Source organism: Ciconia boyciana, chromosome 3 (assembly GCF_034638445.1).
Source record: "Ciconia boyciana chromosome 3, ASM3463844v1, whole genome shotgun sequence".
Taxonomy (NCBI): Eukaryota; Metazoa; Chordata; class Aves; order Ciconiiformes; family Ciconiidae; genus Ciconia; species Ciconia boyciana.
Genome location: NC_132936.1, coordinates 62664709 through 62692396, shown reverse-complemented (window position 1 = coordinate 62692396; position 27688 = coordinate 62664709). Strand labels below are relative to the sequence as shown.

Below are 27688 nucleotides of genomic sequence, written 5' to 3'. Positions count from 1 at the left end.
TCCTTAGACCATTACAAGCTCAATAATCCTGACAGAATACTTGCTATCTTAACCAGAGACCCGGTATTAAATGTGAGACAGATCCTTCTGGAGGAAAAGTGTGTGCAATTTTAGCTCTGATATGAAAGGATGATGCTAGAAGCTGCATTACTTCTTGTCTTTGTATGTATTATGGACTTCTGTTTCTTGTATTTCAGAAAGCATAATGAAGTTTTATAAAAATACACATACATTAGCACAGTAAAATACACTTCAGCTAACTTATTCTAAAGTCTAAATGATTTAACTCTTTATCTTGAGGAATCATGGGACTTGAAGTACTGGGCTAAGAATGAAAAGTGTTTTATTTACTGCCTGCAAATGGATTTTTAAACGCCAATGTGAAAAATGCAAAACATGCTCCTGATATGTTGGGAGCAGATTTGCTTCAGCCATTTTTTGCTTTTATAAAAATGCAACTTTTTTGTATTTTTCAGACCTTTTTTCAGTTTTCCCTGATTTGTAATATTTTTTTTTCCGTTCTCTTAACTTGTGTTCCAAGGCAACACCTACTATGAAGATGGTTGGTTTACCATAAAATTCCCCAAGTGTTGGTGCTGTTTTAGAGTATTTCATATGCCTTAGATAAAGGGCAAGATGTACACCATACGTAAAAGTGTTAAAACTTTGGAATGGGACCAGATGAAAACAGTTTTTATTGTCTGAACTGTTCAGTCATTGTCATGAGCCCTAACTTTCTGAGTTGAAACATCTTGTATCCATAAACTGGTGAATGATGTGGGAAGATTAATTTGTCTGGTGAAGTGGGTTTTGGTTTTTTTTCTTTAAAAAAAAAAAAAAGGGGCAAAAAAGCTAGTATGTTGTGGTTTAGATGTCAAGCTTATTGAAGTTAAAATCAACCTGCTGCTTTCTTTTACTGCTGAATGATCTTTGCTTGCTTGCAAAAGATACTAAAAATCTGTGGATCCTTTCTGTTCAAAAGCTCACAAGGGTGTTCTTGTTTTACTCATGTTAAAAACACGTCAGTTTTTATTTGACTTTTTTGGTTAAATGTTTTAAGACTCCATTTAAGTAGTTACATTAGAGAGACTTTTCTGCAAATGCTAGTTTTCAAATTCTAAGCAGGTTTTTATGTTGTATTGTTCCCAAGGTTAACAATAGTATATGATGCTGGCTAGAAGGATCAGTATATAAGCAGTTAAATTAACTGCACAAGACACAACAGATGATTTTATATTCTGTGTGTATTTTCAGATCTTTGGCTATGTCAAGAAGGTAAAAGCACAGGCATTTCTTTTGGAAGAATGCAGTTTTCCTCTGGCTGATTCTTTTTGGTTTTTTTGGTGGTGCTTCCCCCCGCCCTGACTGAAGCTTTGTTTCAGATAACTCAGGCAGTATGTCCATAGGTGTGTTGTGGTAAACTGATCACGTAGTTATGGTAGCAAGTCAAATTGAAGAAAAACAAAGTTCATGTTCTCAGAGATCCTATTCAATGAAACTTTATTCTTTGCTTAAAAAATTTGCTTCAAAAAACCAAAAAACCCCCAAAACAACAAAAAAAACCACCCAACAACCCCAAAAACCCAAAACTAGCTTCATCCAGGGCTATGGATAGGTTAGCACAGCAGAGTTAGGTGATGTTTATAGATTTCTAGGAGATACTGTTCTTGAGAAATGCTTTTAAGTTTTGAGTTAAGGGTCAGGAAGTTGTTGGGGATTCAGAAAAATAGTAGGGGAAAAAATTGTCATTTAGGTGTAGGGCAAACTTCCCTGCAGTTCAGAGTGAACAGGAACCTAACAAAAATAACTTGATTAAGGTATTGTAAATCTTTTGTATTGTCTATTTCGTGGGTCATCATTAGGAGAGATTGTTAACTAATACTTTTATTTAAGAACTTAAAGGTAGGTTGGATGACATGAAAATGGCATTGATAAAAACTTCTTATAGAAGATACAGGAAACTTTATAAAAGGTAAGGGTTTTTTTGTTTTGTTTTGTGGTGTTTTGGGTTTTGGTGGTTTTTTTTACTTCACATGTTCATGTTGGAGGTGAATTCTTTGCTCTGATCATACTCCTCCGGTATTGGACTGTGCTTTTGATCAGCTACCACTTCAGAGCTGAAATGGCTGTATCAGCAGTGATAAAAATCAAAGCAGGACTGAAGTACTTGTATTTTGTGCATTAGAATTTGTATCACATAGTGTATGAAGAAGTTCTCCTGGTTCTTGTAATAGGGAAAGTGCTTTAAGTTTTAAGCATCAGGAGCTAGTGCAAGACAGTATTATAAAATGCATTGATGTCGCCATGGGATATTTTTGGTTGCTCCTAACCTTAGTAAAGACATATGTCTTTTTTTATTAGGAATTAATTGTATTTTCCTTGAGTACTATTTTCTTTTGGTCTACCTTCTATTTGTTATTGGATGCTGTTGTCTATTAAATTTGAATCCATTTTTAATTAAATTTTGCAGTTTCCCTCTTTGAGGTAACTTTTGAGTGGAAAAGGTTGTTGGTTTTTTTAATTTTAGTAAAGTCAGATTATTTTTAATATGTAATTAGTTGAGCTGAAACTTAGTAATGCAGCAGGCCCTTAGAGCTTCTTTTAGAGGAATATCCTGCTTTATCAATCCTTTTGAATTACACTGTGTTAGGTAGTACTTACGTGTTGCCCATGGTTTCTGCAGCTTGTCAAATCTTGCTTGTTTTTCTCTCACCCTCATTTTAATATAAAATGGAATAAAGACAATCCCTCTTTTGTGGGGAAACAAAGTTTTTTGTTTTCTTTTTCATGGATATGGAGTTTTTTATTTCTTATAGAGAAGAGCAGCTTCTGCTGACTAGTGTCAGGTTCTGCCTCCCACCAATGTGTTGGATGGAGCCAGTCACTTACCTCCAAGTCTATTGCTGCTATATGTGTATGGGGGGAGTCTGCAAGGGCAGTGCTGTGTTGTGATGGCATTGGTCTGCTGTCAGATGACACTTTAATTCTTCAAAGTATCTCATCCTGATTAGAGGAAGAGGGTTCCTATATACTTATGCAAAACAGTGATGTTTCATGACAAATATGACTTGGATTAGTCTAATTTTGTTAGAGATACAAAAATGTCTGAGTTTGTGCAGTTAAGTCTTTTTTCCCAGAGGTGTTCAGGTATACTATTATTGTCTGATAGTTCAAGAATGTAACTGGTACTTGAATAATTATGTGCAAATTCTCTTACTGAAGTTTCTTGGTGTTGTAGAGGCTCGAGTAACTTTCTCACATGCCAGAACGTTAGTTTGATTTCTATACAGAAACAAAGTTGGAAAGTTTTTCAGTGTATACTTCTTTTATAAAATGAAAGAGAAACAAAATAATAAAATAGCAACTTTGACATCTGCCAAAACAAAGCTTCATGAGTATTAAATACTTTTTGGAACAGCAAGATTCTGCTATAATGGGAATTCCACCTGTACCATTTTTCTAGTTGTTTGTTTGCTATTGTTAGGGTATTAGCAGTTATTTTTTTATGGAAGACAAACCATGTTTTGCCATTAGACTTTTGCAAGCCTACAATTATAATTGTTTCTACTTTTCAGTAGCATAAAATAAAATTACAGAAATTTGTTTTCTTTAAACATATTTTTGCAGAGCATTATTAGTCTGAAATGGTATGTAAACTATGATGGCATGGAGGGAAAATGTAGCACTGTGTAGGAGTGGATTGGAGCTGGAGATACTTGAGACATTTCTGACTGATTCAATATTTCTTTGTCTGGTTTGGTGAGCTTAGAAAGTAGAGTGTGACTTTTGTACCTTTGATCATATGTAACTTGTATGTGCAAACATTTGAACAGCAAATTTGGTCACTAACTAGATTGCAATTTTTTTTTTTTTTCTTCAATGCTAAATTTGAGCTTATTAAAGTAGTGACATCAGTGGGCAACTCTGTGTCCACAGGTCATTCAAGGACCGTACTTTTGAACTATTGCTCCTATCATGGGACCTTTAAAACAAGAATGTACTTAGAGAGATGCCTTTAAAGTAGGAGGCTGAGTATCTGTGGTCTGTATGGAGGTTACATTAAGCAACTGAAGTTGGGCTTCCATTTTCAGCAGTAGATGTACTGTTTTGAGTATGGTTTCTTTTTCCCTCCCCTTCATCTCAGTTTATCCTCTAAAGGCGTGGTTCCTCATATTTTCTCTCCCCTTCATCCTTTCAGTTCCAAGCAAGCCCTTTGTAACCTCTCCTCCCCATTTCATTTTCTTCTGTTCTCTTGTCTTTTTTGGTCTCCCCTTGAATTAACTCTAAAGTAAACACTACTGTTGTTTACAAAGTCCTGTACTACTGAAGAATTGAAGATGGCTTTTGCTCTGCTGGTCATCACTAAAGCAACGTTTGTAATGAGTTGAGAGTGGTCTGATGATGATATGCTGCAAAGGTATGCAAAACTTCTTGTCTCTGCTGTGAGCAGTAAAATGTTACCCGATCCACAGATGGGATTTTTAAAAGCTACGCTAGTTTAATGTGGAAGGCTTCTTGTTGTTTTATATGAAGGTGATCACATTCAGGGCTTTAGCTGAAATTGAAGGAACCACCTCAGAATTCTTTGTTTAAAAATAGGCAACATAACTATTGCTGCAAATTAGATAAGCTAATATAGATCTTACATCAACATGATTACAATATAAAGCCTCTTCTCCTGTGAAATCAAACTAAGCTGAATATGCTCCCATGGAGTCCTTCTAACCTCTTGTTTTGAAAACAGTTGTTGCTCCTTTCACCCTGTCAGACTAAGGGAGATGCCTTGTTATCTTTTGAGGTATATCTTCCTTTGCATGAAAAACCTTTCAGTTTACTGGCCTGTCTCTATGCTTGAAAAGCACTGCCATAGGCTACACTTACTTTTCAAGAGTATGCAGTCATTCACATGACAAAACTGTATTTGATGCTAATACCCCGAAGGGCTGGTAATTCTGCAAAGGACTAAAATATTCTGCAAGATTTTTGCCAGCAATTCAGTGCTTTTCAGCCAAGAGAGCATGTGTGCTATATTCAGTTTTCCAGCTTGATCCACTGATTTGGTTGTAGTTACTTTTTTGAATCATTTGTATGCTTTGTTGTTTTGCTCCCATTCTTCAAAGCACACTTGCAAATTTTAGTGTAGAAGTTTTGCGGAATGGAGCAGAAAGGTCACACTCTTCTTTAAATTCTTAGCTTACTGCTGCACAGGGAGAAGTGATAGCAAGAGAAAAGTCACTAAGGCATGTGGAGAGCATAGGTACAAGCTCCTGGACTTTGACTTCCAGTACCTTTCCATTTCTGATTGCTGTGCTAAAGAGGGCACAACTTTTGGGGTGAGAAGTAAGAGAATAGGAGGAATCTAAAGTTGTTTTTTGGTTTTTCCCCCCCCCTGTTTTGTTGGGGTTTTTTTCTTCAAAAGTCACCTATGTTTTTTGTTCTGCAGCCTTTTGTACCCTGTTAGGATGAGCTGTACTTATTCCACCTCATGGGTAAATGCTGCTAGTCTTTTTCTTCTTACAGCTAGTGGGCTTTGTGGCTGTTTGTCTAACATCATAGTGAAAATGGTGATATTCAAAGGTCTGTCTAGCAGCTAGTTCTTGAACAGCATAAAGTAGAAAAAGTGAGAAGTAGAGAGACTTGAAGTCTTAAGTAACGCAATGACTGCATTATTGTGGTTTTGTGCTCACAAGACATTTGAGTCAGCATAGCAATGTATGATCAGTAAGATGCTGCTTTGTTTCCTGTGGATGGTTTTATTTCCTCTTAGGTAGGGAATTTTGACTTAAACATTTAACTCGGTCTATAAAGCTAAAATATTTCTAAAACATCTTCACTGACTGTTGTTGCTGTTGACTTAAAGAATGTATAAGAAATACAGGAGTATTAATTAGCAGAACTAATATCTTCTGGTTATGTTAGACTGTCATTGCCTACAGTAATATCGTATTTTTAAACTGTGTGACTTATCAGTTAAAAAAGTTCTTGCAATAAAATGGTTAGTTATAGTGACTTTCTAAAATAATTACCAGTCATTCGCACAAGAGAGGGTGTTGAAATATAGCAGTGGATAGTCAGGCAGAAAATACCTTTTTGGGAGGGATTTATTGTAGTGACAATTATGATTCTTTTACCCCCAAAATGCAAAGATAGATGCATTAAGAGATTTCTGAATGTTTTCTAATGATTTTATATTTGGTGGTCTTATGACTATTGTATCTGTGTTGTTCTGTAGCTTATATAAACATTAAAAGACCTCATATTTAATAACACTCTAGTATCTCCTGACTTGTCAGAAAAGGTTGAGATGCCATTATGAGAGTTCTAAATCGGATGTGCTGAGTTCTTGTAATAAGATGCCAAAGACCCTTCACTGTTTTCTCTTCCCCGTAGAGTCTTGAGAGTATTGTAACTTGATTTAGACTCTTGTTTTTTCTTCTTCCAAGTCAAGAAACTTAATTAAGCAGCTTAAGCTCTACACAAACTGCAAATGAACTTCTCCGATCTATTTTATGATCGATACCTCTAACATGGCCTACTGAACTTGGTATGTTCTTCAAAAGAAAAATATATGGAAGTTGGTATAGTCAGTTCCCTGGGTGAGACCAAAGTGCTTTATATATGGTCTATATGTGAAGATGTGTATGTGTCTAAACTATCATTGCAGCTTTGAAGCTGTCCATTAGTGCTCATATTGGAAGTAGATGAACTACCCAGCCGTGAGGAAAGGTAACCTTTTGATTCAGGACAAGACAGGTCTGTTTTCATACACAGTGGTTGTGCTCTCTGCTTCCACTCTTAGAGGTCACCATGCCCAATAAAGTAAACTGCAACAAATTCTGTGCCCTTCTGTACAGAAGTGATGCCATGAGTTATTTGTAGTCTGAGGAATTGCTGCTGCCAAAATTCCAGGATGACTGTCTAAAGTTTTGTTTTCTCAGATTTGTCAGCTGCAACAGTTGAGGTACATTGCTAATCAGTGTGAACTAACTCAGTTTGAATACTTGCAAAACCATCATGAATATTTGACCAAAATTATCAAACCAGCAATTCAGGATGCAGATTTTTTTTTATGTACATCATCCTCTCTGCATTATCAGTTCAAATACCTGCAGCAGGCAAAGCTTCACAGCTCTCCCTTTGTGCTTTTGTTATCAGCTAACCGTCCCCGTGTTTCTGAGTGCAGATTCTTTGGGTTAGAGGCACAAATTAGTTTGCATTCTGCGTGTAATGGTGGTGGATAGGGAGAGGAGGGAAGAAACTCAGAATGCGAAACTCATGCTGAGATTCCTGCAAGCTGAATAAACTGGATTTAGAGATCCCATCTATGCAATATCAGCTGAAATTGGCTTATATTGCTGGATTTGCTTCTGCTAACTTCTTTCAAAAACGTTCTAATGAATGTGGTAGTAGTGTGGTAAAAGCAGGACATGAACAGTAGAATTTTTAGGTAATAATCAGTTTTTCATGTATTTGAAATATTGCTCCACTCATGTTCTTTCTCCTTTTTCTTCCCTTTGTGCTCTGATGCTCCACTCTATAATATTCAGTAATAGTTGGAAGTAGTGATACGGGAATACTGAAATACTACCTTCTCTTAGCTACTGGTGACAAATATGTTGTTGACCATCTTGTAATCCTTAGAATTCATTTCAAGATTACCTGAAAGCATCATGGCTTTAAATATTTGAAACTAAGTTCTAATGGAAGAACTCATGAAGCATGGTTTTCTATGACTTTGCTTTGCTCTCCTTTATAACAAAATGTCAGCTTTCTTCCTGTCAATAATAAATGTTTCTGTGCTGTCAGTACCTCTTTCCTTTGTTTTCTTCCATTATCCCCTAAATATACTTGATGCAGAACCGTCCAAATATCACTATGTAAGTATGTATTTTGTTTGACTGGTAAGTGCCGACTGTAAAGCTAGTAAGCTGAATAGAGTAGGTTACTCATGGGTTCATACTAGACACTCTTCACTAATTTGGATTTCTTTCCTGCCAAAATGGTTTTGAGTCCTGTAGAAATTAAGTATTATTGAGACCTCTGGACCACTGCTAAATTTGGTTAAAATTGACTATTGAACTTAAACATTACTAGAGAAGGATAACAAACATGAACAGGCAGTATGATTGCACAGGTCTTATTTCTCTAGGAAACCAAGCCAATGACTGTAATGTTTCAAACAGGGTTCTTGTCAGAGTTCAAAATAGTCTTTGTCATCCTATTCCTAACACATCTGATAATAGTTGGTATGTCTTGGTCTCAGTTTGGTTAGATTATTAGCTGGTTTGAGCTAGTTTTATTTTTGTGAAGTACTTGGCATCTGTCATAGGAGAACGTAAAGGCATTCTTGTCTTAACTTTACCTTTTTTATTTTTCCTGCTTCCCTTGGAGAACATGATTAGTCATTTTATTTGTGCCAGGAGTTATAGAATTGTTGAGGTTGGAAGGGACCTCTGGAAATTGCCCAGTCTAACCCCTTCTCCTGCTCAATGCAGGGTCACAGAACCTTGTCCAGTCAGGTTTGAATACTTCTGAGGATGGAGACTCCACAACTTCTTTGGGCAACCTGTTCTGGTGTTTAATGACGCTCAAAGTAAAAAAAAAATTATTTCCCACCCCCCCCCTTATGTTTAAGTAGAATTTCCTGTATTTTGATTTGTCCCCACTGTCTCATATCATTTCGCTAGGTACCACTGTGTAGAGCCTGCCCTATTTTCTTTACTATCCCCCATCAGGTGTTTATATACTGTGATAAGATCCGCTGACCCTAGGCCTTCTCTTTCCCAGGCTAAACAATCCCAGCTTTCTCAGCCTTTCCTCATATGGCAGATGCTGCAAGCCTTTAACCATCTTTGCTGGACATGCTCCAGTATGTCCTTAGCTCTCTTGTACTGGGGAGCCTAAAACTGGATGAACCTGCAAACCATAACGTGCAGCAGGGATGTGGTGCCAGACAACAGTCTGCTGTGAATCCATAGGCGTCTGTTAGTTATGGGAGAGGGTCCTACTATTTTGTCTTGTAGCGCTCTGCCATGTAGGGTCTGTATACATTTTGCCAATGATTACCTTGGCACTGCTTATAAGAACATAGAATTCATATTTGGTTCTGAAGACCAGCTTCCAGGCTTGTATAAGGTATTTCAGATGGTAGTAATAGGGTAGGAGAGGATTAGTCAAAAGAGCATCAATACAGAGAATGGCTTTTACTTTTAAGTATGTATGTGTATGTATGTACATATATACATAAAAAGTTTGCCTAGCTTGTGATTTGTAAACTAAGGGTTAAAAATAAAAAGTTACATGATTTAGCTTCTGAAGCAAAGGCAAGAGATTTATTCTGTTTTGTTTCATTTTGATCATTATTTATTTGTATAGATATGTCTTGAGGAGATGTCAGATGACGCTTAAACTCTGTATGTGAGGTACAGTAGCTAGACTTACAGCAGTTATGGGAATCTTATGATGGGGAGACAGAAGTTAATGTTTCCAACTTCAGTTGAGAATTCTGATTTACTTTAGCAGGCTTTTTCCCCTCTGAAATCTTTTACACTTTTGCGTGCTTTTTGCTTCAAGAATGGTTAATGGTAAATAATTCAAATTCAAGAATGGTTCTGGTAAAACTGAGTATTTGTAGACTGCCTTTTGCTGTCAGGCAAATCTTGCTGCTATACAAACGCACTCTGTGCTGTTGACTTTTGTTCCAAAAGCCATGTCAACTGTTTTGCTATATCCTCTGTAAGTTCTCAGCTGAATATATCTTATTTAGCAACTGAAATCTCTGACAGCTTGTCATGAGTAAAAGGTCTTATTTCCTCCTTTTTTGCAGATAGGAAAAGATGTTAACTAGCAGAAGGATGTTGCAAGTTAGGGAAAATAGTCATGATCGTTACCTTAGTAACACTTAGGTCATTTGCCTGGCATCTTTCAGTATGTGGACAACTCTTCTCTGTTAGACCTAAATGACAACTGATTATTCTTCTTTGGAAGCCTTATTATGAAAGTAAGAATTTTCTTAAATAATGCATTAAGATTATTTTTGATGCAGGGTTTTAACATGGTTATTAATACCTCTTTTACATTTGGTCTTCAACAAGATCTTTTGAATTTATTGTTAGCTACCGTTAGTTTTTCCTTAATGAGGACTCTTTTGAAATCCTAGCCTTGTTTTGTCTAGTATTTTACTAGTATCACTCATACGGTGTTATACTAAACTAATTACTAGAACATGCTATATAGTAAAGCAATCTGAGTGCCTCAGCATGGTAATGCTGTCTGTTATTTGATTCCCTGACCCATGTATTTTGCTTTTCTACTTACTATCTTTCTGTTGCCTTTTTAAACATCAGAAGCTATCCATCAACATGTATGTATCCTGTGTTTTAATTAAAACCTCTGGCAATGGAAAGTTTGTAGCAAACTTCCCTTCTCCTGATTTTTAACCAAGGGTGTGCCAGGACTCAATTGCAAAACCTTTGTCCTTCGCAAGTGTTCCTCTACTGTTTCAGATCAGGAGAGAACCTACTAGTAGACCGCACAGTACAGTGGGCCTGGCAAGAACTGGGGCCATATTCACCAAATAAATCTAACCCTCCAACATGTTTTTGAAGTGTGTCATGAGTAATGGGAGGCAGAGACTGAGTTAGATTCCAAAACTTGTCCTGGTGGTTGTCATCGGAGTTGTTAAGAAAATAGGGAACATGCTCGATCAAATGAAGCTGAGTATTCCAGGCAGAGAATTAACTGAGCTTCTTTTAAATGTGGAAGCTGTGCCGTTTCTTTTTCTCTGACCTTAAGCACATGGGAAAGAAGATCGTTTTTAAGCAAAGGGAAAAGGAAATTGTCTCATATTTATTAAATCCTTTTCCTATCAGGAAGTATGCATCAGGATTATATGCTTGGCAAGCAAGAGTACATATTTTGGCACATACTTCTCTCTTTGTAACTTTAACAGCCTGCCAGCATTGCAGGCAACACTAGCAGCAGTCTGTGTCCCAGACAGTTTTGATTATAAATCCCAGTGCCTGCAGTGGGGGAGAAGGCTCCATGGGGTTGGGTACTACTTGGTCTCCTTGGCTTCTTTTCCTTCCTTTGTGCACTGGTGAAAGAGAGGGTAGGGAATAGCTGGAGAAGTCAAGAAGATGGTCATGTTGGTAGTAACCCTCTCTGCATCCTAGTTAAACATCCTGTGAATATTGCCTAAATTTGAGGATGTTCCAGGCTTGTTGTGATGGAACCAATGGTCTGCAATCTAATTGTATCTGAAAGATCTTCTATAACCCATTGTCTGAGTGCACCAGCCCCCAGAATTACAAATGGAGTTGCCTACACAGGCATTCTAGAAGTTTTGTACGCAGTCTCTTCTTGCTTATCAAATGAAAAGTTGATCATTATATATTTCCAATTTTTAAGTATATGGCTAAATCTTTTGTAAAGTTCCTCTGGGGCCAAACAGTGTCGTGAACTTCAGACCTCAGTCAGTGATCAGACCTTTATTGATAACTATGCCATTTGATGTGACAGTGGCTTCCCCGTTTGCACAAGAACAGGGGCAAAAACAGTTGAGCATGATTCTGTTTTCTGTTAAGACTTTGTGTGATAGTGATGTCCATGCTATTAAAATACTTCATGTAAAATATCTAAGCTAAAACTTCTGGAGCGTGAAGAGAGGCAAATGATGAGAGTAGATGCACTTGTATGGGAAAGATTCTGAGGAAAAGACTGGATGTCCAGTGTCCTTTGGTTTTCAGGAAGAGTTTAGTACCTTTTTTATGCATGGGTTTTTTTAGAAACTCCAAATTGTTAATATAAATATGTTTAATAAGGCTTAATAAGGTTTTAATAAGGCTTAATAAGTGTTATGTTAACACAGTTTGAGTATTTTATGTAAACTTGTTCTTCTTCTAAATAATTTGAATAGAACACAGTTCTGAAATTTTATGGGAACATTCCATCTACAAATACATTTTATTATTCTGTGGAATTAATATGAAGAGTACCAAATCATGGAATTGCATATGTCTTTCCAACTTACGCCTTCAAGCAAATTTTATTGTATTTAAAACTTGCTTTAAAATGTATAAAGCTTGCATCTTAAAATCTAGTATATTCCCTTTAATGTTAAAGTTAATTCTTTGGGGTCTGGAGAGAAATCTGTAAGGAATATTTTGAACAACTTGTTTGACTGTAAACTGCTTTTATGGAGCAGTTAAATACATATTATGGTTTTGGTTAAAATGTGGTGATTTTTTGTTTTGTGTTTAAGAAAGATTTTTAAAGCCAATCAGTTTTCTCAAATACTAAGGAGGTATTTGGGTTTTGAATAGCATCTTAAAATGGAATGGAAATGGAAATAAGATGGAAACGTATCTACTGACATTCTTTTTAACTTCATGTAAGCTTTGTATTGTGGTATATTTTTATGTCATGTAAATTCCCTGTCTACATATGTAGTTGTGTGAAATGTCTGACAATAACAAATTGTTGGTGCTCTTAGCGCAGTTTTATCACATATCTGTTAGTCTGCGGTTTGATCTCAAATGTAGTCTGCAACAAGAAAAGCTGAAGCTACAAAGAGTGAAAACTTTGGTTACTGTGCAATAGAAGCTACTCTCCATAATTCAAAGGAACTGGATTAGCACATTTGTTTTCCTTCAAGGGAGCACTGAAGTGCTGCCAATAAAAGGACTGTTGAAATAACTGTAGAGTCTTCCATAGTTTCAGTTATCTACCACATGCAAAGTGTTTCGTATCTTATTAGAGTCAAGGTATTGAACACAACTTAGTCATGAAGATAAAGGAGTACTGGTGTCTTTATCTAGTGTGAAGTCTGAAAATTGAGTTCATAACATCACTAATGTGTCTATGCTGCTTCCTGAAGATACTCGTAAGACTGGATTTCTCTGTGCAGAGATTCCAAAAGCCAGTACCACAGCTTGTAAAGCTTGATCTTTATCTCTAGATATCTCTCTTCAGTCAAAGATCCTGAATTTCATTTCCGAGGACTTGGTATTTCACAAGAGATTGTAGCCATAGACAAGAAAAAAAAATACATTACTGTTACTACTTGCCTTAACCATATCATATAGTTCATTCATTAAGTTGTTATTAATTAGCAGAAAAGCATTATTGTTGATTTTGTAGATTAAGTCTCTATTGTCTTTATAGCATAAAACCAGAAAGGTTTGATTACTTTTAATAATTTCTTTGGCAGCAGTTCTCATTTAGGAAACTTCTGCCACTGTACACACTTTCCCTGTATCCCCCCTTTCCCTTACCACATAAGAGACTGCTGCTTCAACTTTCTCCACACATCCTACGAAGACAGAGATATTGTCCCTTGTTTATTTTAGTTAGCTGTTTAGGTGGCTTCTCTCTAAACCAGGTATGTGAAATAGTTCATTTTAGACATCAGCTGGGGAGATGCATCTTAAACCAAAATCTTAATGAGTAATTGTAGCCTTACTAGATGGTACCTAACATCCGTCTTCCAGGTATGGAACTGGTGTTCATTCAATCTGTTAAAACTTAATGTGGTTAGGAACAGGCACACTTGATGTGCACTGCAATGAAAAGTTGAATGAAAGAGCATTGTAAAGTGTTTGTGTTGTGTGGTTTGGTTTTGGTGGGGTTTTTTTTTTTTTTTAGGGGTATCAGGTGGTCCAAGACTTAACTGGATGGATATCATAGTTTAAAAAATGGTGCATCTTACCTACCAGTGCAATCGTACACCTGTTTGGTATTCCTGAATGAAAGCAACAATACTTCTTACTTTAATAAGACACAAAAATAACTCTTTGAAATTACTATTGAAAATACTTTAAGCCTATGGCATAATTCTGACTAAACTGCAAAGCCCTTAATGACTGACAGATTGTGGAGAATAGTGGAGAATAGTTTTTAAACACTTAAGAATGAGCCTATGGCTGAGAATTCCTGGCAAGTTACGGATACTGCAGATACCAAGAGCAGTATTGAAGGGAAAAGGCAGATGTCATGCAATAGTTCTTAAAATTTATATAGCCTGAGTCTGTGTAAAATGCAGGTAGCTGATGGCAGCAGTTCGGTTAAGTGTAGCTGTAAACAGAAGGGACAGCTGTAAAAGGATGAAGAATTTATAGTATAGCTTTGTAGAGTAATTGCAAGCTTAATGCAGAAGAATGTCTCCTGAGGCACTTCAGGAGGTTCCAGTGAAATAATTCACTGTAATAATTTAGCTGTAGCTGCAAACAAACTCATTTATTTTTGTTTTGTTTCAGTAGTAGTGTTAGCCTGATTTCCTCCTTTTCCCACCCTCAACCCCCAAAAAATGAAGTTCAACTGAAATGCTTAGTTTAAATTAAACCCCTGTGAGAGCTGATAGGAATGATTACACAAAAGTTTGCCAAACAGCTGCTTTTTTTTTTTTAACCAAAAGTTAATGTTGGGGGCAAGGTAATAGTTTTAATGTTTTCGGAAGGAGAAGTTATAAACCAAGTTTGCCTATGCTATATGCTTTGCTTAACTGTTTTTTGTTACAGAATTGATACGTAGGATGGGAGGCTGATAAGGGCAGCAAAACCTCAGCCTAAAACAGAAGGATGAGATTCTCTGGGTGGGGGCTCTCTGCTTTGCCTGTTTTGGCACAAGATTTGCTTGAATGGCTCAGGGTGCTGACACTGAGCGAGGTCTGTAGCCCACTCCTCTGCCTGTACATCTTGCCCCATCCTGTACTGGTATTTATTAGCTCTCTGTTGTGAGAGGCAGAAGCTTTATTCTTGCTCTATCCTTACCTCTGTTTCTGTTCTCCTCGCTGAAACTGGGCAGATTTCTGGGAAGCTGTCAAAGGTTGGAAATTTGGACAGCGAGGAACCAGGAGCACAGTATAAGAGCAGCAGGACTGGAGTCACTGTGCAGTGAGGCTGGAGAGGTCACTGGGGCTCCTAAACTATGGAAGGAAGGATGGAAATGGGAGCTAGTGCTGCTGCTGCAGCTAAAATAAATTGGACTGTAAAAAGTTAGTCTTGTCAGTACTACTGAGAAGCCTTGAATTTGCGCTGCTCTGTCGCTAAACTTTCAAATGAATTAAATGGTTAATGGGCTTACTCAGTCACGTGACTGGTGCCTTTTAACAGAATAGACAAATCTTGAAAAACTAAATATCAGCCATGTTTAAAAGTGTCTTTGTGATTTGCTTTTGAAAATGCATTCATAGTAAGTGGTATCATGTATCTCCTCTGATAGCTTCGCTTTTCTTTAAAATGTTTCCTTTTAACTGTTTGGCATATCAAGATGCTAGAAGTAGGAGAAAAGGTTGAAGGAATCTTGAAAAGCTTTAGTGTTTCAATAACATGTACAAAACTTAAAGCTAAGGTAACTTGAGAAATGTGGTACCTGACCTATGATACTGCTCTAGCTTGCTGTTGGAATCGGATGAACTAGCCAAACCAGTAAATCCACTGTGTAGAAAACAGTATTCTGGAAAAAGACCTCCTTCAACAAATACTTTATAAATCAAATAAATATGTTAACTAGCATGAAAGTCTTTAGTTTCTTGAAAAAAGTCAATGCAGAGTAATTAGTTTAATACTGGAATAAAGATGGTTGTGTTATGACTATAGAAAACTTTCTACTACTAAAAATCTCACTTGTCAAATTTGCTTCTTCCTAATATTTCTGGAGGTACTAAATGTTCATCTTTAAAACAGTTTTCTACTTGTTCTATAGTACAACCATTTGAGGAGAAATTATCATTAGTCGCTGTTGTGCCTGTTGTGGTGAATGGAGTTAAATCCAGTTGACGGCCGGTCACAAGTGGTGTTCCCCAGGGCTCAATATTGGGGCCAATTCTGTTTAGTATCTTTATCAATGATCTGGATCAAGTGCACCCTCAGTAAGTAACCTTGCAGACGATACCAAGTTGTACGGGAGCGTTGATCTGCTTGAGGGGAGGAAGGCTCTGCAGAGGGACCTGGACAGGCTGGGTCCATGGGCTGAGCCCGATTGTATGAGGTCAACAAGGCCAATTGCCGGGTCCTGCACTTGGGTCACAACAACCCCACACAACGCTACAGGCTTGGGGAAGAGTGGCTGGAAAGCTGCCCAGTGGAAAAGGACCTGGGGGTGTTGGTTGATAGCCGCCTGAACATGAGCCAGCAGTGTGCCCAGGTGGCCAAGAAGGCCAACAGCATCCTGGCTTGTATCAGGAATAGTGTGGCCAGCAGGAGTAGGGAAGTGATCGTCCCCCTGTACTCGGCACTGGTGAGGCTGCACCTCAAATACTGTGTTCAGTTTTGGGCCCCTCGCTACAAGAGAGACATTGAGGTGCTTGCTCAAAGAAGAGCAATGAAGCTGGTGAAGGGTCTAGAGCAGAAGTCTGATGAGGAGCGGCTGAGGGAACTGGGGTTGTTTAGCCTGGAGAAAAGGAGGCTGAGGGGAGACCTCATCGCTCTCTACAACTACCTGAAAGGAGGTTGTAGAGAGGTGGGGGTCGGTCTTTTCTCCCACATAACAAGTGATAGGACAAGAGGAAATGGCCTCAAGTTGTGCCAGGGGAGGTTTAGATTGGATATTAGGAAAAATTTATTCACTGAAAGGGTTGTCAAGCGTTGCAGCAGGCTGCCCAAGGAAGTGGTTGAGTCACCATCCCTGGAGGTATTTAAAAGACATGTAGATGTGGTGCTTAGGGACATGGTATAGTGGTGGACTTGGCAGTGCTAGGTTAGTGATTGGACTTGATGATTTTAAAGGTCTTTTCCAACCTAAATGATTCTATGATTACTTGGATGTCAGTCTTGGGGTTGCCCTGACAAGGAGTTCTGAAATGATCAAATGCATCCACTGTAACTTTTAATGCATGTAGTGCTATAGAAAGGTATTTCTCAGTTTTGACAATACAGTATACCTCAAACTGGAACTGATGGTATGCTTCCACTATATTCCAAAGGCAGCCTCAGGTTAGAGATATTGAAAAGCCACTCATTGCAAAGTAAGGTGCTATGTGTTCCAGGATAAGATTTTCAAGGAAAACTTATTTTATTTCTGTGCAATAATTTTCTCATTGTCTTGTGGAGTCTGATGCAAACAGTTGCGTTATGTCAGTCTATTAGAATTTTGAAAAGTAGATTAGGAGTATCTGTCTTATTTTCAATATGGGTCTAGTCACTTTCTTCTTTTTTTCCTTATAGTAAGTATTCCTTTTAATTATTTTGAAAATTTCAGAAATACCCGTCATTTTAAATAGACATTGCAGCAGATCTGGTTTAACAGTCAGTAGGAAACTGAATTGTTCATAGTTGTTTAGGGCCATCCTAAAATAGCACTGCTTTTGAGATGACAGTTAACTTCTGTGCCCTGTGAGTTCACACCAAGATTTTTGGCTGGCTGAGAATCCAAGAGTCTCACATCCTTACTCAGAAGGAGAGGGAAGCATCAGCAGTAGCTAATGGGTGGGAGTGCTGAGTGCAGTGGATCCACATGGACCCACTGTGCCACTGCTGAATCGCAGGATGATGCTGTGATGTCCCTGTGACCAGCAGGGATTCAGGTGACCATGTTTGCCCCTGTGATAGCCTGATATTGATAATTAACTCAGAAGGGGAGCCACTTCTAGGCTGCCAGAAACTACATTTGCTGTAGCTGCGGACTGGCTGGGACCACATTGTTGCTCAAGGGGTAAAGTGGAGTTAATTAGTTAGGCTTTTATAAGTCCTATATAATTATGTTTGTCTTATGCTTAAGTCCACAGAGACATTTCTGGAAAACAACATTATGTTTCAGATTTAATTCTGAAACTCAGGACTTCTGTAGAAGTGACAACTGGCAGTTTCTGGGAGTTTATAGATATTCTATGTAAAATATCTGTATAAGGTGCATATAGTGAGGTATACAGTCTGGCTGCCGTCAGTGCTTTCTGATAGGAATCAACCTGTAAATCAGGGAGGTAGCAGGGGCACAAAGTTAAAAAGTTAACAAACAAACAACCAAACCCCACCTTTTTTTGAAGAGAAGCCTGATAGCCTATTTTTGTGGATGAGATTGCTGGGGTGGATTTTGGTGGTGTTCAGAATTTACATCTATTAATTGACAAGTGGCAGAATTACATTGTCAATGCATGAGTCCCAAATGGGAGTGTTTCTGCATTAGAGATTCTAACCATGGCAAAGACTTGGTGTATTTGCTAGTGTTTGCTTATTGAGGCACTAGTGTGTCTGACCTAATTGGGTAGTAAATTCCAGCTTTTGTTCTCAGCCTTTTCTGAGTGCTTGGCAGACTTTAAAACTGAACGCTGCATGAAAAATTGCTTCTCATAGACTCCTTTGGAAAATTCAACAATAGTAACCTTTGGAGCCTGAAAAGGTTTCCTGTTAAGTATTGGCTTGAATTAAAGTTACTTCAGTTCCTTCAGGTAGTTGCTGTGCTGCTCTATTGCTTTACAGTTTTGACACCAAAAAGTTGAATGGTATAGTGATTTGTAGCTTAGTAAGAAAGTAAGCAGATTTGCTATATTGGTCTTTTTTTTGCTTATAAAGGAATAACTCAAAGTATATAATTTTCAGCTAAAAAGTCATATTTCATGATATCAAACACTTCTAGAGGTTAAATTACATCTCTTTAAACGGGGGAATAGGCATGATGCTCTTGATACCAGTTTTGGTGTGTATATATACTTGGACATCTCTGATACACTGTGGATTTCTTATGGAAGTCACTTATTAACTTTCATTGTGAAAGCGGTTGCATTGAAAGCAGGTTTTCTTCTAGCAGCTAAAAATTCACTTCAAGGCAAGAAATACCTAAGCATCTGCCTAGTACATTGGCTCTATTAATTAACTGGAGTGCATTGTAGTAAGTGACTGAGTGTCTGTGTGGAGGATTAATTATACTCTGACTCATAGTCAAATCTTATTGCAATAAACAAGAAACTTCCTCTGATTTGTCTGGGAATCTTTTCTGGCAAAGTTAGAGAAATACCTAATCTCTGTACATTGTGAGAATTGCATTGCTTTTTGGTCAGGTACATTGCAGAACACAGCATAATACAAACCAGAGAGTATTCCAAATTGTCAGCATCTGCAGTTCTTCTGCAGTTTTTCTCCAGATAAATGTGGGGCTTTGGCAGGATGTACAGTGATGTCTGCCATGTCTCCCATGTAGGTTACTCCATAGCATCATACTGCTGCCAAAAGGGTGGGTGGGTGAGGCTTCTGTAGTTTGCCAAGGACCTTTAATGGCTGAGTGCTCACAGTGATGCTTCTTTAGTTGGGTTTCTTTTTAAACTTAGTGGTAGACCACTTCTAGATTTATCTGCATATCCTAACTGAAAATGTTAACACTGGAAATTTGGGCTCTTTTTTACCCCTATGTTTTTAATAATCCTCTTTTTAAAATGGAGGAGATGAGAGAACTTTAAGTAGCAGGGTATTGTGCAGGTGTTCTGCATATGTGCAGGTGTTCTGCATATTGTGCGGGTGTTCTGCATATGGCACAAAAAAAGGCAGGATTCAATGAGTTACTCTATTATTATTTTTTTTTCAACCATTCAATTTCAACAATTATCAGTTGAAAATTCTTACAAAGCTTTAGGATTTATAATAACCTGAATGATTTTCTGACCAATCTTTATTATAATAGAAATTTGTATGACGTCTCATGTAGGAGGATATTTCCTGAGGAATCCTGAGCTGGTTGAGAGAGATAAGACTATAGTATACATACATGTGTGTGCAAACATTAAAAAAAATGTGTGTGTGCATGTGTCTCCTGTGTGTGTAGCTTCTGTGGAACTCCTCAGTCTGTTAGTAACTACTAATACATAATGACAATTCTTGGATTAGCAATGTCTGGATCTCTTAGCGCTATCTCATAGCTAGTACTGATATTACTTGCATGACTTCATTAACCTGACTGTGTGAGTAGGGCTTGTTAAATGCATGCAGGTGTATTGGTCTGACTGCTGTTTTGCAACTCCTCACTGTTGCACAGCCTGATAGCTCCCAAGCCTTAGTGTACCTTCTGCAGCTCCAAACAACTCCTACACTTCTAAATGACCGCTATGCTTTTGGTCTCAGCATGAACTGCTATGCTGCTTATATCAGAGGACCTGTCAGCTACTATGATGATATCAAGATGACATTTTCTGCCATGAGCACCTGATATGAATGAGATTATTACTGTAATTTAATATTAAAATTTGAAGTTGTAATTAGCCTACTGTCTCTGTGAGCATGTGTTGAAGTAAACACTAGAACTATCGCTTGAAGGCTTTTCTTTGTTTCTCCTGTGAAAATAGTATGAAAGACTGTGAGACTTCTAGATTTAGCCTATGGATAATCAGAGGAAAGCATCTTGTTTGTGCACAAACTTTCCAGCAGCTCTGTAATGGATCTCTCGTGGCTGATACATGTGACTGTTGCTCGTAAATGGACCATGCTTGAGTGCACTGATGATAAAATAAATGAGTGGGTTATTTTTCACAATAGGCTGTTATGACTGACAGTGATTAAATTATGAGAGATTGCAGAACGCATTCTTTGAGTGGCTACAAAGAGAGTTGTCTGTTCAGAGCAGCAGAGAAAGTACATTGCGTTTCTGTGTTCCTATTCTGAAAAGAGTAAAGTGGTGCATAAAGGAGATGCTGAGCACTATGACAGCAATATAAGCTGACAAAGTCCTAGTTTCAGTTTCAGTGAGTGTTAGGATGTTTGAATCGTTAGCTATTAAAGACTTGGAATAGGTCCCCTCGGTCATCAAGAATTGAAAGTAAACACATCACCTGTTTCAAGACTTTTGCAAGTGCCATTGAAAGGTTGGTTTAGTTTGTTCATCTTACTACTTTTTAGGGAAAGTGGCCCCAAAATCTCATGCATTTGTTGTATGAAAAAGCACTTAACTTGTATTTAATATAGTTACTCCAGAAATTTATACCCATTCACTTTGATATCAGAATTTCTCAATTAAATTGTTTACAGTTTCTTTCCACTGTAGTGTTACTGTGTAGTTCGGGTTTCCTCATCCAATGGTAGGGGAACTCTGAAAGCTGTTGTAGCTTTTGCATTACAACAAACGAATGTAATATGTGTGTGTGTGTGTTTATAACATGATAATATCACTTGTATTCAGAAGTAATGTGATACAGAATATTCTGGAAGTCAAACATCTTTAGAGACTTCATTAAGAATTAACATTAATCACCCTAAACTTCTTGAGCTATTTTGATGTTTTTTCTCCTCTTTGCATAAACAGAATTTCGGGTACTATAATATATGATCTGCTAACTAATACTGATTGTTGTTGTGGTGACTAGTGGAAAAACAACATGACAGTTACCATTCATCCTTTATTTATAGGTTTTTATTCTCTTTTCCCATGAAACTTACGGAAACAGGGCAAATGGAGTTCTGCACAAAGTGGGAAAATACTGTAGTCTGTTAGTACAGAGTATTACATGAGCTAGGGAGTAGACATCTAAGTTAGTTGATATGGTTTACCTAGAGTAATATTACTGGCACAGATGTGACTTAGTTTGTCTTCTCAGTAAGCATTTGTAAAGCCTTTTCTTCTAGGTTAAGAAACTAGACATGGTAGCGGAAGATGGGGAGAAACAGAACAATGCTTGCATGCATTTCTATGCAAAAATGATGCAGGTATTGACTAAAACATGAAAGGGACTTTTTTTTTTTTTCATGGGGAATCACTTTTCCAGCGTATTTTCTGTCTGAGTGAAGCAGCATGTGTTATGTACAGCTCACTTTCTAACAGGTTTTTTTCTGCTATTTTGTAGATGCTGTTTAAGTGTCAGGCTTAGTGAACTTCATATATTACTTTTTTTTCCTGTATTGGATCTTGTGCAGACTGACACAAGATGTCCCTCCTAAAATGACTGTTCCAATTTATGAATATATATTTAGTTCAGACTTAACCGAATGATGTGCATCGTGAAAGTACGCAATACAAAACCACAGTGCTGGTTGCTGCTTGGGGTGCGCCTGCTAGGCCTGGCGCAGCACTCCGCATGCTGCCTTGTTCTGTGTGTCAGCCTCCATCCCCTGGTGACACCTGACTTTTCAGCTGCTGCAGCAAAAATGATGAAGCAGGAGGTGGGCCACGCTGTCCAGCACCTTGCCTTTCCCTGTTCTCATGTTCCTTAGAAGTAGTGTGTGTGCGTGTGGCATTCCAGCAAAGTGCCGGAGCAGAGCTCGGTTGTGTGGAGAGGGGCTGCCAGCCTTGTGAAGAGTTGTGTTGGAGTCAGTATCTCAGGGTACTGAGGTGGCATGAATGGAGGAAGGGAGTATAGCAAGGAGAAAGGAACATTCACCTTAACTAACTTTTTTGTCTAAAACGTTTAATGTTATTGATGGAGCTGGTGATTTTGAAATATATTTTGATACAACCGTTGGGAAAGATTTAAATTGTATTGCACATTGCTAGTAAACAGGGAATAATCTGTGTGGTCTTCTGCACTGTGCAAAGTACTAGGACAGCTAGGTTGTTGATTCTTTTAGCTGTAACTATACTTGATCTGCAAAAAACCCCAAGAAATCTTAACAGTAGTGGGAGGTTGAGAAAATACCAGCTTAGAATAAAGGGTTGCTGGTGTTCAGTCTAAGTTCGTCCTATAGTTACACAGCTCCAATACAAAGGAATTCACTTGTTTGTGAAGTCTTCTGGCAAGATGGAACTACCATACACACTTGCTCATGGACAAAATTGTTCCTGTTTTACTCCTATGCTATTCAGCTCTAGAATTTGTATGCAAAGTTTCCTTGGAGAGTTCATGATCCTGAAGTAGCAAAACACACTGGACTTTCATGTGGGATTTGCACGAAGGGCACTACCTGGGAAATGAGTTAAAAGTTCTATTGAAACTCCACCCTGCTCATTGAGACACTTTCAGAATTGAGAAACTGGTTCAGTAATGGTCTGGCCATTATTTTTCCTTTCACATTTTGCCCACTAAGAGTACATACATGACTTACAGTATGAAAAGAAATCCCTGTATCTAAGGAAAAATCCGCTGTGCTGCTCAGTTTATTAAACTTAAGATCTGAATAGGATAATGCATATTAGAGCTGTGTTCGGTTAAAGTTTGGGTTAGAACAATATGGAGATTTGATAATGTATCCTGTAGGGATCAGAACTCACTGTACCTTTTTTGGCATATGTAATTTCCTACCCGTGATATCTAGGTTAAAAGTAGGGAGGGTGTCTTATCCATATAGTAGTCGTGCTCATTCACACTGGAAACAGATCTGTTGGCTCACTAAGGGCATCTTTTACTCAAGGTTTGAGTCAAAATGCTCTTATGTCTGCCTAGAGTTAGTCTCATTGCCTGTTTGCTGATTACATATTTGTAACTTCACCAGGTTAATTGGAATATAGTTGTGTAAGGGGAAGGAAGTTTGACAGAGCTTCTTTCCAGTGGCCACGTCTACACTATTTTTGGATGTTTTTAGAATGTGTTTATTTTGCAGTCAAAAATGTGACTCCAGCTGCTAGTGATGTAGCTAGGTAAATTGGCTGAAATACCAAGAATGCTGCAACTCGGGCTACTGACCCCAAAATGTAACAGTTGTATCTGAGTTTTACTGTTCTTCCTGTATAACCATTGTTAGTTTCTGAAGTAGTTTGGGTGCATACAGGCACATACTTGCTGCTTTAAGACACTGGAGAAAGGCAGCTATGAGAACATACATTTTTCTAGAGATACATGATTTTAAAAAGGGAATCTAGGGTAAGAAATCCTTGGTTTTAATTTATGTTCAGCAGTACTATTTTTTTGAGATATGGTTAGGTCAACAAAAAAGTATGTAAAGTATTGATGCTGTTCATTAGGTGCTAATCTAAATACAAGTTCATGTGCTGATGTACGTGTTCAGAATTGTGATACAGCATCTTCTATCTGAAGCTGTACATAGTTGGGTTTGGGAACTAAATGCTTGTTGTTAAGTATTGACATGAATATAGATATTTGAGCACAAAACTTAAATTCAGAAGAAGGATAGCTCAACCTGCTGTTGGATACATCTGTACTAATAAACCAACCCATGTCAAGCTTCTGCCAAGCCTGGCAGAATCTATAATACCCCATCTTCTTACCCTTCAGAACAGGGTGACGGGCTGTTAGTGCAGTGCCAGAGCTGTAAAGGACCAATGGAATTATTTGATAGGTGTGCAAGAGACTAGGGAGTAGGAGTGGGAAAGACACCTCGCTGCTTTGTATACTGTAAGTGACCGTATCTTAAGACACTATTAGGACTTTCAGCGTTGACAATTTTTAAAAAGAATGCTGAAAAGTGGAGAGAAGAAAACTGATTTTAAAGCTCTTACATAATAGTTTTTAATGATTTTGAGCTGTTGAGTTTATCAAAACTAGTTTACTAACAAGAGATTGAAGTGAGATGATTTAATATAGAAGTACATTAACAAGGGAAAAATAGTGAGGACCTGTGGGCTGCCTAATTACTGAAAAGGAACATTGTCTTCAGAGTCTGGTTAGAAGCTGGGCCTGACACACTTAAATTAAAAAGCTGCTCACTATTTTTAAAAAAGCATGATTAGTTTTGAAATCAGATTTGAGGATAGCGATGCATTTTGTACACACCGAGTCTCTAATCAAACTGGGTATCTTTGCAAAATTTTTCTCTCACTGATGTACTTTGTGTTTTATGCTGTGTTTTGAAAACAAATTTCAACTTCATTCTAAATAGTATGATGCATTAATCACAAATAAAAAATAACTGTTATCATTCAACATCATAAAGTGAAGAATAAAAATAAGTATATATTAAGGTAAATAATAACTTGAATGCATGGGTATTTGTTTGATTATCACAACAGCAATGCCAAATGTAATATTAGCCTTCCATTCTGCTGAAATGAATCCATTTTAACAACTACTGAACAAAAAGAAATGGATGTTTCTTGAGAAAAATAATGAAAACATCTATGTGCAGGCATATGTACACAGTTTAATAGAGCATTACTGCCAACCAATTGAAATCGGAGGATGTATTCTTTTAAGATAGTTTTATCTTCAAATTAGCGGAACCTGTGTGTTTAGTCAATACTGAGAAATAATGCCCTTCCACAGGCTGTGCTGAACTCAGATAACAATTTTTTCACGCCCTTATTGATGGACTTGTTCAATGAATACTGGCTACAGGGCAATTGATTTAAAAGTAGGATGTATAATATATTGGGATACTTATTGTAGTTGATTAAGTTAAGAAATACCACAATAAATTCTGTTTCAGTCCATAAAGTAGTCAGTTCTAGCTCTATTTAGAACATAACTCAAAGTTGTCATCTAACCTTGAAGTTTTTGTCGCTTTGCCATGCGTAGAACTTTATGGTTCCTGGTTATCCTTTTCAGAAAAAAAACCCCACTTTATTCCTGAAAGATTAGACTGAATACTTTAGAAGGGCTTCAGAGATGTCTCAAATGATGACTTTGAACATTTTTAGAAAGTGGCTTTCGAGAATCTTATGGTCACTTCATTAATGAACTTAGAGATTTTAACATTTTAAAACCAACTGTCAGATCTGCTTGAGCACCTGTGACTAAAGCAATTTAAAGGAATTTTAAAAATACAGAGCTATTTCTTGACAAAATTACCTATTTTTTTTCTGAACAGCATTTATAAATATTAGCTTTTTCTAACATTATTAATGTTTTTCTAACGTTTCTAACGTTAAAAGTTAAAGGCTTTTCTTGGATCACTCTCAACAAAGTGCTCAGAACTAGAAGAAGAAAAACTTGCTTCAACACAGCTTCTTAAAATTTGTTTACATTCCTCTTATTCTTGCTGTGTTTCCTGAAGGGATTAAACACTAAGTAGAAGAAATATTGCACAGCTTCCAAGAGACTTCAGTATTCTTTCTTTTTCTGCAGGCCCGTAATGCTAGGAATTAGTGAAAAGACAAATGGCATCTCTCCCTCTTACAGTTTTTCTTTTGATAATTGATTTTTGTTCCTGCTGGGTTTATTTTCATTTACTAAAGGATATACTAAGGATTAGGTAGAGCCAATTCTTAAGATAGTATCATGGTCAAAATTGAGAAGAAAAAGAACGTGATATTTCTATCACCTCTGCATGAGGTCTGCAAACAGTTAAACCTGCTCTGAGTTGCGTAATGCAGAATATATTTTTCCTGAAACTTTTATATTCATTCTTTGAATTTGAAAATTTACTCCTTAAATAAACGCAGTCCTCGATTAGAGTGAAGACGAGGGATATTCTTTGTCTGCTGGGCATGAGCAGATTGCAGCTCTCTGCGTATCTTAACTTGTAGACAGATTAATGTAGCCTGTGCAGCACAGCATGCTGCTTAAACCCTGGCTCAGATTGAGCAGTCATAAAATGGATTGGTGACTTAGGCTATTCATCCCAGCCATGACAGTTTAAAGGAGGTCACTGACAACGTCAACAGAGCATACAATCCTTTTCTTCTAGATAGGCTTTGCCTTAGGTTTTTTGTCAGGCAGATTCTTTCAGAAGTATTAAGGCCTTCCACTTTCATCTCCATTAATCAGGGGCTGTTCTGGAAGAGATTCCCTATGAAAGGAGCTCTAATGTTGGGTTTTGATGCCTGTAATCTCTTCAGTTAGGGAATGCGGAGGTCTTCATAGACTATGGATCAAGAACGTAATCAATCCACGTTTTTCAGAACAAGATACTTTGGGAGATTAGACCAGAAAAATCTAGTGATTTATACCATTCTCAGTGATTATCTCTTTGTTTTAAGAGGATTTCTGTCATCTCCCCAATTATTGGGGATGTTGAGAACACTAACTGGAACGTATGTTGTAATGCACAGAAAAGGAAGAACTGAATTCCCTTTGTTTCAGCCTCCCAGGACATCTTTGTGATATATTGGCTATACTGGTTTCCAATTGCTTTGGGCAGAAACAAATCCCCAATACTAGGTAATAGTATAGTTCTGATTAAAAAATTAGCTGCAGAAATGCATTCTCTATTTCTGAAGCTTTTTTCATTCATATTAAATATTTGCCTGTGGCATAATTTGTGATTAGTTGAACAGCTGTGAAGTATTACATTTGAAATTTTTTTGGTTTTGATCAGTCAGCAAATAAAGGCATTCACATAATTTTGCGAACAGCTTATTTTGCTTGTTCTCGTGTGGATATGATTTGAAAGAAAAATCCAGCTTGCATATTGAATCGCTTATGTTCTTTTTGTTCAGGTGAGATGCTAAACTGTCTGGATGTAAGCCAGGCTTTTGATACAGTTTGGCACCCTGGCTTTCTAGCAAAGGTGATGGAATTAAGAGTGGAAGGCATAGGACTTAATTGATAATCAGGAAGATTCTAAAAAAAGTAAATAAGATTAAGTGAAGGTACAAGAGGGGAGGGAGAAGAAAAGAGGATGAAAGAGATGTTTATACATGAAACTAATATGACGTGAGAAGCGTGTCTGCATGTTGCAAATAGTGAAGCCCACACATCACAGCTTAAAACAGCCTTGTTGCTATGTCTTGGGAATTTTAGGGAATCTGTTTCCTATTACAGGATTATGGAACATTGTGCTCCAACATAATTATTTTTTCACCATTTCCATTTAAATATCTCTTTATCATATGGCGCTATATATATATTTAAAAGGCTTATCTATGCATCTTAGCATGGGATAACACAAGCTGGTAATACATTTTCAGAATAAGAATTATATAAATAACTTCTCAACATTTTTGA

The 27688-nt window shown here is 37.5% G+C and overlaps 1 protein-coding gene across 8 annotated transcripts in view; it reads left to right on the top strand.

Moving 5' to 3' along the window:
- Nucleotides 1-27688, top strand: part of EPB41L2 (erythrocyte membrane protein band 4.1 like 2) — a 128044-nt gene that overhangs the window by 8180 nt on the left and 92176 nt on the right. Inside the window, exon 1 of one of the 8 annotated variants that reach the window (XM_072855852.1) lies at nucleotides 9980-10000. The exons of the other annotated variants lie outside the window; for them this stretch is intronic. The gene's annotated coding sequence lies outside the window, so the exon portion shown is untranslated. Of the gene's footprint in view, nucleotides 1-9979; nucleotides 10001-27688 lie in introns of those variants that run through there. 8 annotated transcript variants of the gene reach the window in all.